Source organism: Lathyrus oleraceus, chromosome 2 (assembly GCF_024323335.1).
Source record: "Lathyrus oleraceus cultivar Zhongwan6 chromosome 2, CAAS_Psat_ZW6_1.0, whole genome shotgun sequence".
Taxonomy (NCBI): Eukaryota; Viridiplantae; Streptophyta; class Magnoliopsida; order Fabales; family Fabaceae; genus Lathyrus; species Lathyrus oleraceus.
The window spans coordinates 107,450,430-107,462,891 of NC_066580.1; positions in this window are offsets into that span (position 1 = coordinate 107,450,430).

A 12,462-nucleotide genomic window follows, 5' to 3' on the forward strand; every position below is an offset into this window, starting at 1 on the left:
AAGCTGAGACTTAATCCGAACAAGTGTACTTTCGGGGTGAGATCTGGAAAACTGTTGGGTTTTATTGTTAGTGAAAAAGGGATTGAGGTGGATCCGGCCAAAGTGAAAGCGATACAAGAAATGCCTGATTCAAGAACAGAAAAACAAGTCTGTGGTTTCTTAGGAAGGTTGAACTACATTGCAAGGTTCATCTCTCACCTAACAGCCACGTGTGAGCCAATATTCAAATTGTTGAGAAAAGATCAGGCTATCAGGTGGAATAATGATTGCCAAAGGGCTTTCGAGAAAATAAAAGAGTATTTGCAGAATCCTCCAATCCTTATGCCTCCAGTCCCAAGGAGACCGCTGATTATGTATTTAACAGTACTTGATAATTCCATGGGTTGTGTTCTCGGTCAACACGACGAGATAGGTAGGAAAGAGCATGTCATCTACTACCTGAGTAAAAAATTCATAGATTGTGAGTCGAGATACTCAATGCTTGAAAAGACATGTTGTGCACTTGCATGGGCTGCTAAGCGATTGAGACAATACATGCTGACTCACACAACCTTACTGATCTCTAAAATGGATCCAGTCAAGTATATATTTGAGAAGCCAGCTCTCACCGGAAGAGTTGCTCGTTGGAAAATGGTACTGACAGAGTACGACATCCAGTATACATCCCAGAAAGCCATCAAAGGGAGTATTCTGTCAGACTATCTTGCTCAGCAGCCGATTGATGATTATGAGCCGATGAAGTTTGATTTTCCAGATGAAGACATCATGTCCCTCAAGATGAAAGACTGTGAAGAGCCAGTTGTTGAGGAGGGACTTGATCCAGATGAAAAGTGGACTTTAATGTTTGATGGGGCCGTCAATGCCAAAGGAAGTGGAATTGGTGCTGTCATTACCACTCTGAAAGGTGCCCACATGCCTTTCACCGCTCGTCTGACTTTCGAGTGCACCAATAATAAAGCTGAGTATGAAGCTTGTATCTTGGGTATCGAGCAAGCCATTGATTTGAGAATCAAGACTCTGGACATCTTCGGAGATTCAGCTCTAGTGATCAATCAAGTGAATGGTGATTGGAATACTCTCCGTCCTAATCTGGTCCCCTACAGAGACTACACGAGAAGACTATTGACTTTCTTCACAACAGTAAAGCTGTATCATATACCTCGTGATGAGAACCAGATGGCAGACGCTCTTGCTACTCTATCCTGCATGATCAAGGTGATTCGGTGGAACTATGTTCCCAGGATCGATGTTATGCGCCTTGATAGGGCCGCGTATGTGTTAGCTGCTGAACTGGTAGTTGATGACAAGCCCTGGTATCACGACATCAAGTGCTTTCTGAAGAATCAAGAGTACCCTGCAGGGGCATCCAACAATGATAGAAAGACTTTAAGAAGACTGGCAGGCAGTTTCTTCTTGAACAAAGACGATGTGCTGTATAAGAGGAACTTCGACATGGTTTTGCTCAGATGCGTGGATAGACACGAAGCAGACATGTTAATGCAGGAAGTTTACGAAGGCTCCTTCGGTACCCATGTCGGCGGACATGCAATGGCTAAGAAATTGTTGAGAGCGGGTTATTACTGGATGACCATGGAATCTGATTGTTTTAAATATGCTCGGAAGTGTCATAAATTCCAGATTTATGCTGATAAGGTGCATGTGCCTCCAAATCCTTTGAATGTGATGTCTTCGCCGTGGCCGTTTGCTATGTGGGGCATTGATATGATTGGAAAGATTGAGCCGACTGCTTCCAATGGGCATTGTTTCATCCTTGTTGCCATCGACTATTTCACCAAGTGGGTCGAAGCAGCGTCATTTGCGAAGGTCACCAGACATGTGGTTGCCCGATTCATTAAGAAAGAAATCATTTGTCGTTATGGGATTCCCGAAAGAATCATTACTGATAATGGTTCTAATCTCAATAACAAAATGATGAAGGAGTTGTGCAAGAACTTCAACATTCAACATCACAATTCTTCCCCTTATCGTCCTAAGATGAACGGTGCTGTTGAGGCAGCAAATAAGAACATAAAGAAGATTGTGCAGAAGATGGTCGTTACGTACAGAGATTGGCATGAGATGCTACCCTTTGCCTTTCATGGATACCGTACTTCAGTGCGTACATCGACCGGGGCAACCCCTTACTCTCTTGTGTATGGTATGGAAGCAGTCCTACCTGTTGAAGTGGAGATTCCTTCTCTAAGAGTCCTGCTGGATGTCAAGTTGGACGAAGCTGAATGGGTTCGGACAAGGTTCAATGAGTTGAGTCTTATCGAAGAGAAGCGAATGGCAGCCATTTGTCATGGGCAGTTGTATCAAAGTCGGATGAAGAGAGCCTTTGATCAGAAAGTGCATCCTCGATGCTTCCAAGTCGGAGATTTGGTGTTGAAAAGGATCATTCCTCCTCAGATAGATCATAGGGGCAAGTGGACTCCTAACTATGATGGACCGTATATTGTCACCAAGGTTTTTGATGGTGGAGCCTTAATGCTTGTCACTATGGATGGTGAAAACTTCACTTCCCCTGTGAACTCAGACGCAGTTAAAAAATACTTCGCATAAAATAGACCCGCTGGACGATAAAAAGAATAGTCCATGCAAAAAATGGGCATCCCGGCGAACCAAGAAAATGAAAAAAGGTTCGGGCAAAAGTTAGGGATTAAAAAATGAAAAGATTGTACACCCGGTAAGTTGAAAACCTGAAAAGGCAACTTAGGCAAAAATGGGTATCCCGGTGGATCGAAAACCCGAAAGGGTGATCCAGGCAAAAGTTAGGGATTAAGCGAATGGCTGTGTTCTGAGTAGTTTTGAATATTATCTCGTGTCGATAACCGGAAACATCCGAAGGATAGGAAACAATCCAATCACCTTTTTCAGAAAGCTGATCATCTGGAGGATCTTGAAGACGAGCGAATCATAGCAGAATTGGAACCCGATAGAAATCCATTTCACATTGCCATTAGATTAATTTCTGTTTTTATCTGTTGTGCAATTACCTCTTTCCAGGGATTGCTTCCTGATGTAAATACCTATTCAGAGGCCACTCAATCAATAAAATCATGTTATTCAGTATATCTCTGTGTTCATTTTCATTTTACTGTTTTGTTTGCAAAAATGACGTCCAAATTTTTGATAAACATTGCATCATGAAACATAAGAGCTTTACAGGTACGTGCTTAATAAACATTTAAAATTGCTGTAAATTTTAAGTGCTTTGGATTGTCTATTCAGAACAGGTACACTCGGGGCATTTCCTTAAGGTCCCCAGCAAATGATCGCGAATGTTTTTCCTCAACAGTTGGAATCTGGTATCTTATCCCTGCAGAGCTGGTCGGAGCGTTGTATTCTTCAATTCCCAGCAGGTTCTCACTACTGTACTTCCCCAAGCATTTGTTTCAGACTATACACTCCCTAGTAGAGTCGATAGTGCCAGACTGCATATCCCCAGCGGAGTTGACAGTGCCAGACTGTATCTTCCTAGCAGAAGCAACTACTCCCCAGAGTTCGATGCCAGATCGATGATCTCGACGCTAGATCCGCGGTCTCTTTCCTTGAAGAAGAATCTCGGTACCGTATCGGTGTTTGCTTCCCCTGTTGAGTCGTCTCTCTCGCAGATTATAGTTGCCAGAACCAATGTCGCTTTCCTCAGCAGCAAGCTTTCAGTGCCATTCTCTCCCCAGTCAGAGTCTCGGTATTTTTGTTATTGCTAGAACACTGCGTGGCTGGTCATTTCCCCACAGAGTTCATGGTGTTGTGTATCTCCAACAGCCTTGCCAGGGTCCAAAAGATTGTGATCATTTCCCCAGCAGAATTCCTTGCCTCAGCTTGGCATTCTCTCTAATCAGGCATTTCGCATCCCTGCATGTAGAATCATATTGCATTGCATCCTCCCAAATCGCGTAGAATTTCCATTTTCATGGAGCATTACGCCATCGAAAAATTCAACCATACGCATGTTAAAGCATAAGACATTCTCGGTATCCCAAGTGATAAGCCAGAAGTTTGTTTCCAATACTCAGACTGAAGTTTGTTCATGACTTATCTTGATTATTCCCAGCAGGGGTCGTTAGCCCACGCGCCGCCTCAATTATCATTTTCCCTATTTCTGCCGATGCTGACAGGCATGAAAGTTTCCGGTATTCAGACCGAAGTGGCATTCAGGCCAATTTTCCGATGTTCAGATTGAAGAAGTTTCCGACGTTCAGGTCGATCCAACTTGTGGCATTCAGGCCAGTTTTCCGATGTTCAGATCAAAGAAGTTTCTGACGTTCAGGTTGATGCAACTTGTGGCATTCAGGCCAGTTTTCCGGTATTCGGACCGAAGTGGCATTCAGGCCAGTTTTCCGATGTTCAGATCGAAGAAGTTTCTGACGTTCAGGTCGACGCAACTTGTGGCATTCAAGCCAATTTCCGGTATTCAGACCGAAGTGGCATTCAGGCCCATTTTCCCGGTGTTCAGACCGATGTTTGATAATCTAGTATCTTCCGATGCTCAGATCGAAGTCATTTCCAGCATTCAGATTGATGAGCGACATTCAGGCCATGGTTATTTCTGTGTTACCATTTATTTTGGTATTCAGGCTAACATTCTGTTTCGGTGCTCAGACCGACTCTCACCGTACCAGACGGATTCTTTGTTGATACTCAGATCAAGTCCACCTCTTCGCCAATTCTGACAGACATTATTACTTCATTTTTTCACTTCAGTGTAAATTTTCAGGCTTTTATTGTATTCAATCCCTTGATACCTCAAAAGGGCGAAAGCCGTGGCTATCTTCCTTTCGGGTTTCTAGTTGATTGAATAGGGACAGCTGTAATACCCCAAAATTTACCCTTCATTTTTCCTGGAAGCATGTGATTATGTTTTACACTTCATTAGCATCATATTAGGTCATACTCATTGCATACTGCATTAGTGACATGAAGATCAGGTTTTGATCGATCACTCCTTAACAGAAGGAACCCGTACAAAGCAGGATTGAGAATTGGACTTCATTCTCTAAGTACACAAGTCTCAAGGGTCTAAGGGGACTCTAGGTATCTTATTATGGTCCTCAGTTCATCAGTGAAGGATTCAGAGCTATTAGAGTATTCATCTGGATTTAATCAGGAAATTAGGGTTTCATGGCAACCTGCAACATGCAATGTTTGTTTGGAAGTAGAGGAGCTCATCCATGTCATAAATGGAGAGGCATCTTGGCCTAGGAAGATTCATAACTATCTCAGAAAGATCCACTGGCAAGCAGTGCAATCAGTTCCTGATCATTTTGCCCTAAAACTAGGGTTTGGTATAAAATCAGTTTATTTCTGATTCTTTGGGTGAAACTCTTTTCCATGGCCATCCATACGTCAACAAGGGTCTACATACAAAAAATCAGCTCTTTATTTGAGCTAGAAGTGCTTCAATTGATCAATGGAATCGGGAATCAGACAGTTTGGGAAAAGTCAACTGTGGGGCCAGAAAAGTCAACTCCTGACATTTTGAGAGTGGAATCTCAAAGTCCATGCCTAGAGGATCCTACATGTGAAATTTGATCAAGGTTGGATCATGGATTCATCATTTAATCAGGAATTGGAAAAGTTACTTAATTTGGAAATGGTTGACTTTCCATTAAGGGCAAGTTTTCATGATCGTTGCACTCACTTTAAGCCCATTTTACATCAAGATAAAAGCTCCATTTGAAAATTTCTCCAACATGAAAGTTGTTCCTCTTGTTCCAAGCTTTCTAGAGATATAAAGTTTTCTCCATTTGGATTAGAATTGAGAAAGTTATGCTTAGTCAAAGTGAGACATTGTTTTAGCACACTTAGAAAAATTTCTAAGTCCAAAATCTTCAAAATTTGTCAAGACTTCTTGGCCAGTTTTCTTGCACTTCAAGGCATTATTTGAAAATACTTTCTTCACAACAATTGTACCTTTCCATGTCCTATTTCACATACTTTTAGAATCATGTCATTTGTATCCATGGTTTGAGAGATACATTCATTTAAAGTGGGCACCATGACTTGATTTTCTAGGCAGATTTTGGGCCTGGCTGGCCCAATTAGATTTTCTAAGCATGTTGCACAAACCAGTCACGTTTTTTACCTCTTTTAGCCATGCATTGGACATCCATTCACTTAAGTTTGGCCCAAAATAACAACATTTTACACCTCACTTCACACTTTTATTCTTATGGATAAATCACTTATTAAAAAGCCCATGAGAACACCTAATCCACCCTATTTAAGAAGCTGAAACCCTAACCCTAAAGGAGCATTGGAATTTCGTGGCAAGGAGGCAAAGCTTCATCACATATCAGATTCCATTCCACTTCTATTTTACATTAGGTAATCATCTCTTCCATGGCCATGTTTTGATATATCTATGCTTGCTTACCATGTTCATCACCATTAATCCTTCCATTTTCATATTTCTTTTTCTTATTTAAAATATTTTCTTTGTCCATAAAATTACCCAAAAATATTTTTCACATTTCTTAACGTCTTATTTAATTTTATTTAATTTTTATTTTTGTATTTATTTAATGTTAATATTTTATTTTAATTCTTTATTCTAAATGGTCCATTTCAACACACTTATTTCTATTGATTTTATTTTCATGACTTAAAATTATTTTTAGCTTTTGATTTTTGGGATGAAGGTTGACCACTGTCTCATGGTCAACCTGACCTTTTCTTGGAATTTTATTTCACATTTTCAATTTAGTTTGGATTTATTTTTGACCTAGTTTGGTTGGTTGACTTTTAATTTGACTTCTGTTTTATTTTTAAAATCTTTTTGGGGGATGATGATGTCCTAACCCTACCTTATTTAGTTTAATTTTTCATAATTTCCTTGATTAATTTACTATTTATTCTTGATTTATTTCTAACCTAGTCTTATTAATTGACTTTTGGTTTTACCTATGTTTTGTTTTAATTAATTCACGTACCAATTTTCATTATTTTTAAAATATATTTGGGGGATGATGATGTCCTGACCCCACCTTATTTATTTTAATTTTTCATAATTTTCTTGATTAATTTGCTATTTATTTGTTATTTTTTAAGTTGACTTGAATTTTTAGTTGACTTCTTTATGATCGATGTTTGACTTAGGGATTGCTTATGGCAATTGAAGAGATATTTTGATCCTCCCTTGTTCATCTCATATGCCATGTATTAGAGGCCTTTTACCTTGATTTTATTTGGTCCTTACCTCATTTCCTGATTAAATTATTCAGTGGACCCTTCGTGTGTATATTTTCATCTGTTTGATTCATCTGTTATCTTTTATACTTGTTTCTCTCATTCATGCTTTCTATTGCTTGATTATTTAACATGTTCATACTCCCATGTGTTTTTTAAATGCTCCATTATTTGATTCTTTGGTTTGATTATATATTGTTTATTTATCCGATCTAATTGATAACTGTTGCCTACTTGTATGATGTAAGAGGCATATAATCTTATTGTTTGTTTGCCATGAACAATCCCCATTCATAACAAATGTACCCCTCTCCCATAAAGTGTATAATATTTATTTCTTTATTTCTTTACTCACCTTTTAATACAAGAATTAAAATGAACATCCGATAACCATTTCAAAATAAGATCAAAAGCTCGATCCAACATCGAGTAATCATTTTCAAAACTTAACAGAACCAGCACGCATTCATCCATCCTCTTGTAATTCGATTGCCTCAGGCATCGCCATCTACCTGTAAGTCGATTGCCTCCGGCATCGCCATCTACCCTTATCCGTAATTTCTCTCCGCGCTCCATCCGTCGACTCTTGTTCTGTTTAGGTAGCACCCATTAGGTAGAACCCTTTGTATTATAACATAGGTAGAATTCCCATATTCTTTGCATGCTAACATTAGGTAGATGTTCCCCTTTGTAAATCCTAACACATAGGTCCATATTGCATGACAACTCTAGAGTAGAGCTTCCCCACTTTTAGACCTTCCGTGCGTCTCCGATCTTGTGGCATGTCAGTCCGTTCTATTGCAAAGAGGTAACTGCCTAAGACTCGATTCAGCGAGCTGCGACACCTACTTCTAGGACGTTGAACACACTGCCCACCCTCCTTTGACACAGTTGGTGTCCTCTTTTGTAAGTCCATGTTCAGATGGCAATCCTTAACCCCTAGTTAGCCGAACTACGACAACTCTGATTCTCATGTTCAGATGAGATATGTAGGCACAAGACGCGATGTCTGGCCGAGTTTGACTGGCGACTAACAACTAATCCTTGTTTGCTTTCTCCCTTGTTGCGATTCTTTTCTCTTGCCCTCGTTGCGATCGAGACCTTCCCTTTCTCTTGCCCTAGTTGCAATCGAGACCCTTTGTTCCCGTAGTTAGCTGAACTACGTTTTGCTCTGATTCTCATTTCAGATGAGATACGTAGGCATAAGCCGCGATGTCTTAGCGAGCACACTTCTTTTTCACCCATAGGTAGCCGAGCTACGAACACTCTGATTCTCATACTCAGATGAGATACGTAGGCAGTGGATGCAACATCCTTGCGAGTCATTTTCTTTTAACCTTCCTTTTAGTAAATAGTACTTTAGATATACCTACACCCTTTAGACTAGAACAACACTTATGAAAAGGGCTCCCTAGGAGTACCTAGGATATTTTGGGTGCTTAAAACCTTCCCATTGCATAACCAACCCCCTTACCCAGATCTCTGACATTTTTACTAGTTTTTGATTCGATAAAACTTTTAGGTTTTTGTTCGCTTTCTAACCATTCCTTTGGATAAATATAAGTGCGGTGGCAACTCGACTTGTATGGTTTACCTTAGATTTAGTCAATATCTCTAATGGTAACGAATACCCCGCTACACATGGGAATTAGATTAAACCTTCTGGGAGGCCTCCTTGGTCCTTGTCTACCCTGCTGATAGTAGTTCTGTTGTTACGGAGCAACATGTTGCTAAGGAGCATAGGGCTGGTGATATTGCATCGTTGGAGGACCAGTGGGAATGACATACGCTGGCTGCGGATATGGGTTAGGTGTTACTGCTTCCACCGGATAGTATGGCATTTGGTAACCTCCATCTCCCCCTTGAGCGATAGCATTGGTCTCTCCTTCCTTCTTCTTTGAGAATCCCGAATAAGGCTTCTTTGCTCCATTAGCTGCAACAGTCGTGTCTTGTATCTTGCCGATCTTCAAGCCATTCTCAATTCGCTCGCCGGTAATGACCAAGTATAAGAATCCCGAGGTGGTACTCCCAATCATTTTTTCAAAATACGGCCCTTGAAGGGTATCCACGAACATGTTTATCAGCTCTCTTTCAAGAAGAGGGGGTTGAACCCTGGCAGCCAGGTCTCTCCATTGTTGAGCGTAGTCTTTGAACGATTCATCCGGCTTCTGAGAAAGGCTTTGGAGCTGAGTCCGATTGGGCGCCATGTCTGAATTGTACTGATAATGCTTCAAGAAGGCTTCAGCAAGTTCCCTCCAGGTTCGTATATGCATGCGCTCGAGCTGCATATACCATTCTAGAGAAGCTTCACTGAGACTGTCCTGGAAAAAGTGCATTAAGAGTTTCTCGTCACTAGAATGAGCGGCCATCTTTCTGCAGAAAGCTCGGATGTGGGTCTTGGGACAAGTGACCCCTTGATACTTTTCAAAGCTCCGGACTTTGAACTTGGGAGGAATTTTCACGTCTGGCACTAGGCACATGTCGGCAGTATCCAACCCAAAGGTATCAGGACCTTGTATTGCCTTGAATCTCTCCTCCATCATTTGAAATCTCCTTTCGATGTCAGCAGGAGAAGGACCAAAAGCTTCATAAACTGAGTCAGCCTTTGTAGTGAAGAAAGCATCCTGTTATTCGTCAATCTCAGGTTGGAATCTCCCATTGGCGGGGATATTGAACGTCTGATTAGCATTTTGATACACCGGACCTCTTTTGGGAGGTGGTTGAGCTACAACAGGTGTACCAGCTCCTCCTGGTGGATTCACAGGTATAGTCACAACAACATGGTTGGCAGTAGAGGCTCTCAGATTAGCCTGACGCATTTCCTTTTGCCCCCTAGCCAGAGTTTGTAGGGCTTCAACGAGCTAACCCATCTGAGCCATCACAGTGGTCATATCCTCCCTCATAGTAGCTTGATTCTGCTCCAATTGATCCATGAGCAATTTCTATTTATTGCGCGTGTAGTATGAATGTTGGGAAGTCAGCTTAACTGTGGATGATTCTGGATAGAAGGGTAGAATGGTAAGTTTTCTGGTTTTTGTTTGATGACATGCAGAATGATGCATGAATATTGTATTTGAATATTTTTTTATGATGCATGAATGCATGAGTGCATGAATAAGTGATACACAAGCATGGTTCTCACGAGTCGAACACACAAGTTGGCATGGTATCACGGGTTCGAGATACAGATGGAGGATAACTCTGATTGCTTTCCACAATGGGGATCTCATCGGTCGTAGTCTAGGGTTAGATAGGGACCCCAGAGTCATCGATTTATTTGGCTGTTTGCCGCTTACGGCAAAAGCTTGCCGTTCATCAACTCCCTCAAATGAGCCTCTTCTGGGTGAGATCTTCGTACCGACCCACACGAGAAAAGCTTCTCGGGGCCCCGCAATACGTGACCATCGACATCGGGTTCTAGACAAGGGTCTCAAAGTCACGGACCTCCTTGACTGTTTGCCGCTTACGGCAAAAGCTTGTTGTAGCGGGGTATTCGTTACCTTTAGATTTATTGACTAAATCAAAAGTAAACCATACAAGTCGAGTCGCCACCGCACTTCTATTTATCCAAAGGAAAGGTTAGAAAGCGAACAAAAACCGAGAAGTTTTATCGAATCAAAAACTAATAAAAATGTCAGAGATCGGGGCAAGGGGGTTGGTTATTGAATGGGAAGGTTTTAAGCACCCAAAACATCCTAGGTACTCCTAGGGAGCCCTTTTCACAATTGTTGCAAGGTTGGTATTTTGTGAAAATTTGTTTGTGCAAACATGATTGGAGAGATGATAGAAGAATGTACAAATTATTTACAATTTTGTGTTTGAATGGATAAACCCATTGCCTACGTACCATCTTAAAAAAGATTAGGATCAAAACCTCGTAGTTCGGGGTAAAAATCTGAAATCAAGGTGGTGAATTGATTGGTCCAAAAGCCTTAAGGTCTTTTGTTATCCAAGGGAGAAAACTCAACCTAAAACCACAAATCCACCATGTGAGGATAGCTTCAACATGCTAGTGAGGGGTTAACCCTATAATAAGCATGGAAGACTCATTGTTCATCACTAAGGATATAGGTGAGTATTACATCTACCTCAAGGATAACTCAAACCTAATAGATAAAGGTTATGAAAAGTTTTAATAAGAAAGTGGCCATTGAAACCACAAAAGCATTTGAATGAGTTATATTTACCAATGAAAAGTATTTACAAAATATGGTCAAAGTTGACTTAAAGATTCAATTCAAAATAAGTGTTATGAAAAGAAAGTTTGAAAATCAAAAGCATAATGCTTAAGTTTCTAATGTTTGAAAACAAGTATTATTGTTTGCACAAAAGTTTTGGCTTGGGTTAGAGTGGAGGGAAGAAGAAGAATGGCTAAGTCCTAAGCATATAAGAGATGAAGGAGAAGAAATAAGACCACAAATGGAGTTCCCTTCTTGAGATCATATTGATGATCCAAGTAGCTCCTATCCTTTGGAATAAGCAAGCAAATAAGTGTATACTCAAGCAATCAATCAATCAAGCAAAGCTCTTAGGAATCTTCTAATGGCTCTTGTATCTCTCTCTTTAGAAGCTCATGACAATGGTTCTTCACTTTGGCTCAAATGGGAATCCCTAGCACAAAAGCACACACATCAAAAAGTTCCATGAAGCAAACCAAGAATGGACAAGAGTTTAGAGATTTGATCCTTCTAATCCATCTTCAACATTAAGGCCTTTTTGCTCCATTTTTTGCATAGGGAATGTCCTAGAATCTAAGTCCTTTTTGTCCATTTTTTGCATTTGGTCCACAACAATCAAAACAAAAACACAAGCACAATAATATATACACAATTATGTGCCCAAGTGAGCAAAAGGAAAATTGCATTAACATAAACATGTGCTCAAATGAGCAAAGGGAAAAGCAAATGAATAATATGTACAAGAATAGTAAATTGCATAAATGTAAAGTGCAAGAATTAAATGTTAATGGTTAATGGTTAGTGTTAGTATTAGTGTGCCATAAGGCAATTTAGCGCTATGTTAAGCAATCGTAATTGGACTTATGTAGAAGTCACAACTATCTGAGGCCGGTCAATAATAATGTAGGCAACAACACAAGTTAGAGATCTTGATTAGTGAATCAAGCTCCTACAACTTGCCATGCCAAAAAGAAGATGAGAAATGATCTTGTATTGATTTAGGTTCTTTGCTTGATTAGGAAGCAACCTATCCTTAATGCAAAGCCATTCACTTGATCCATGGTTAATATGAATTATATTTGAATCAAGGAAG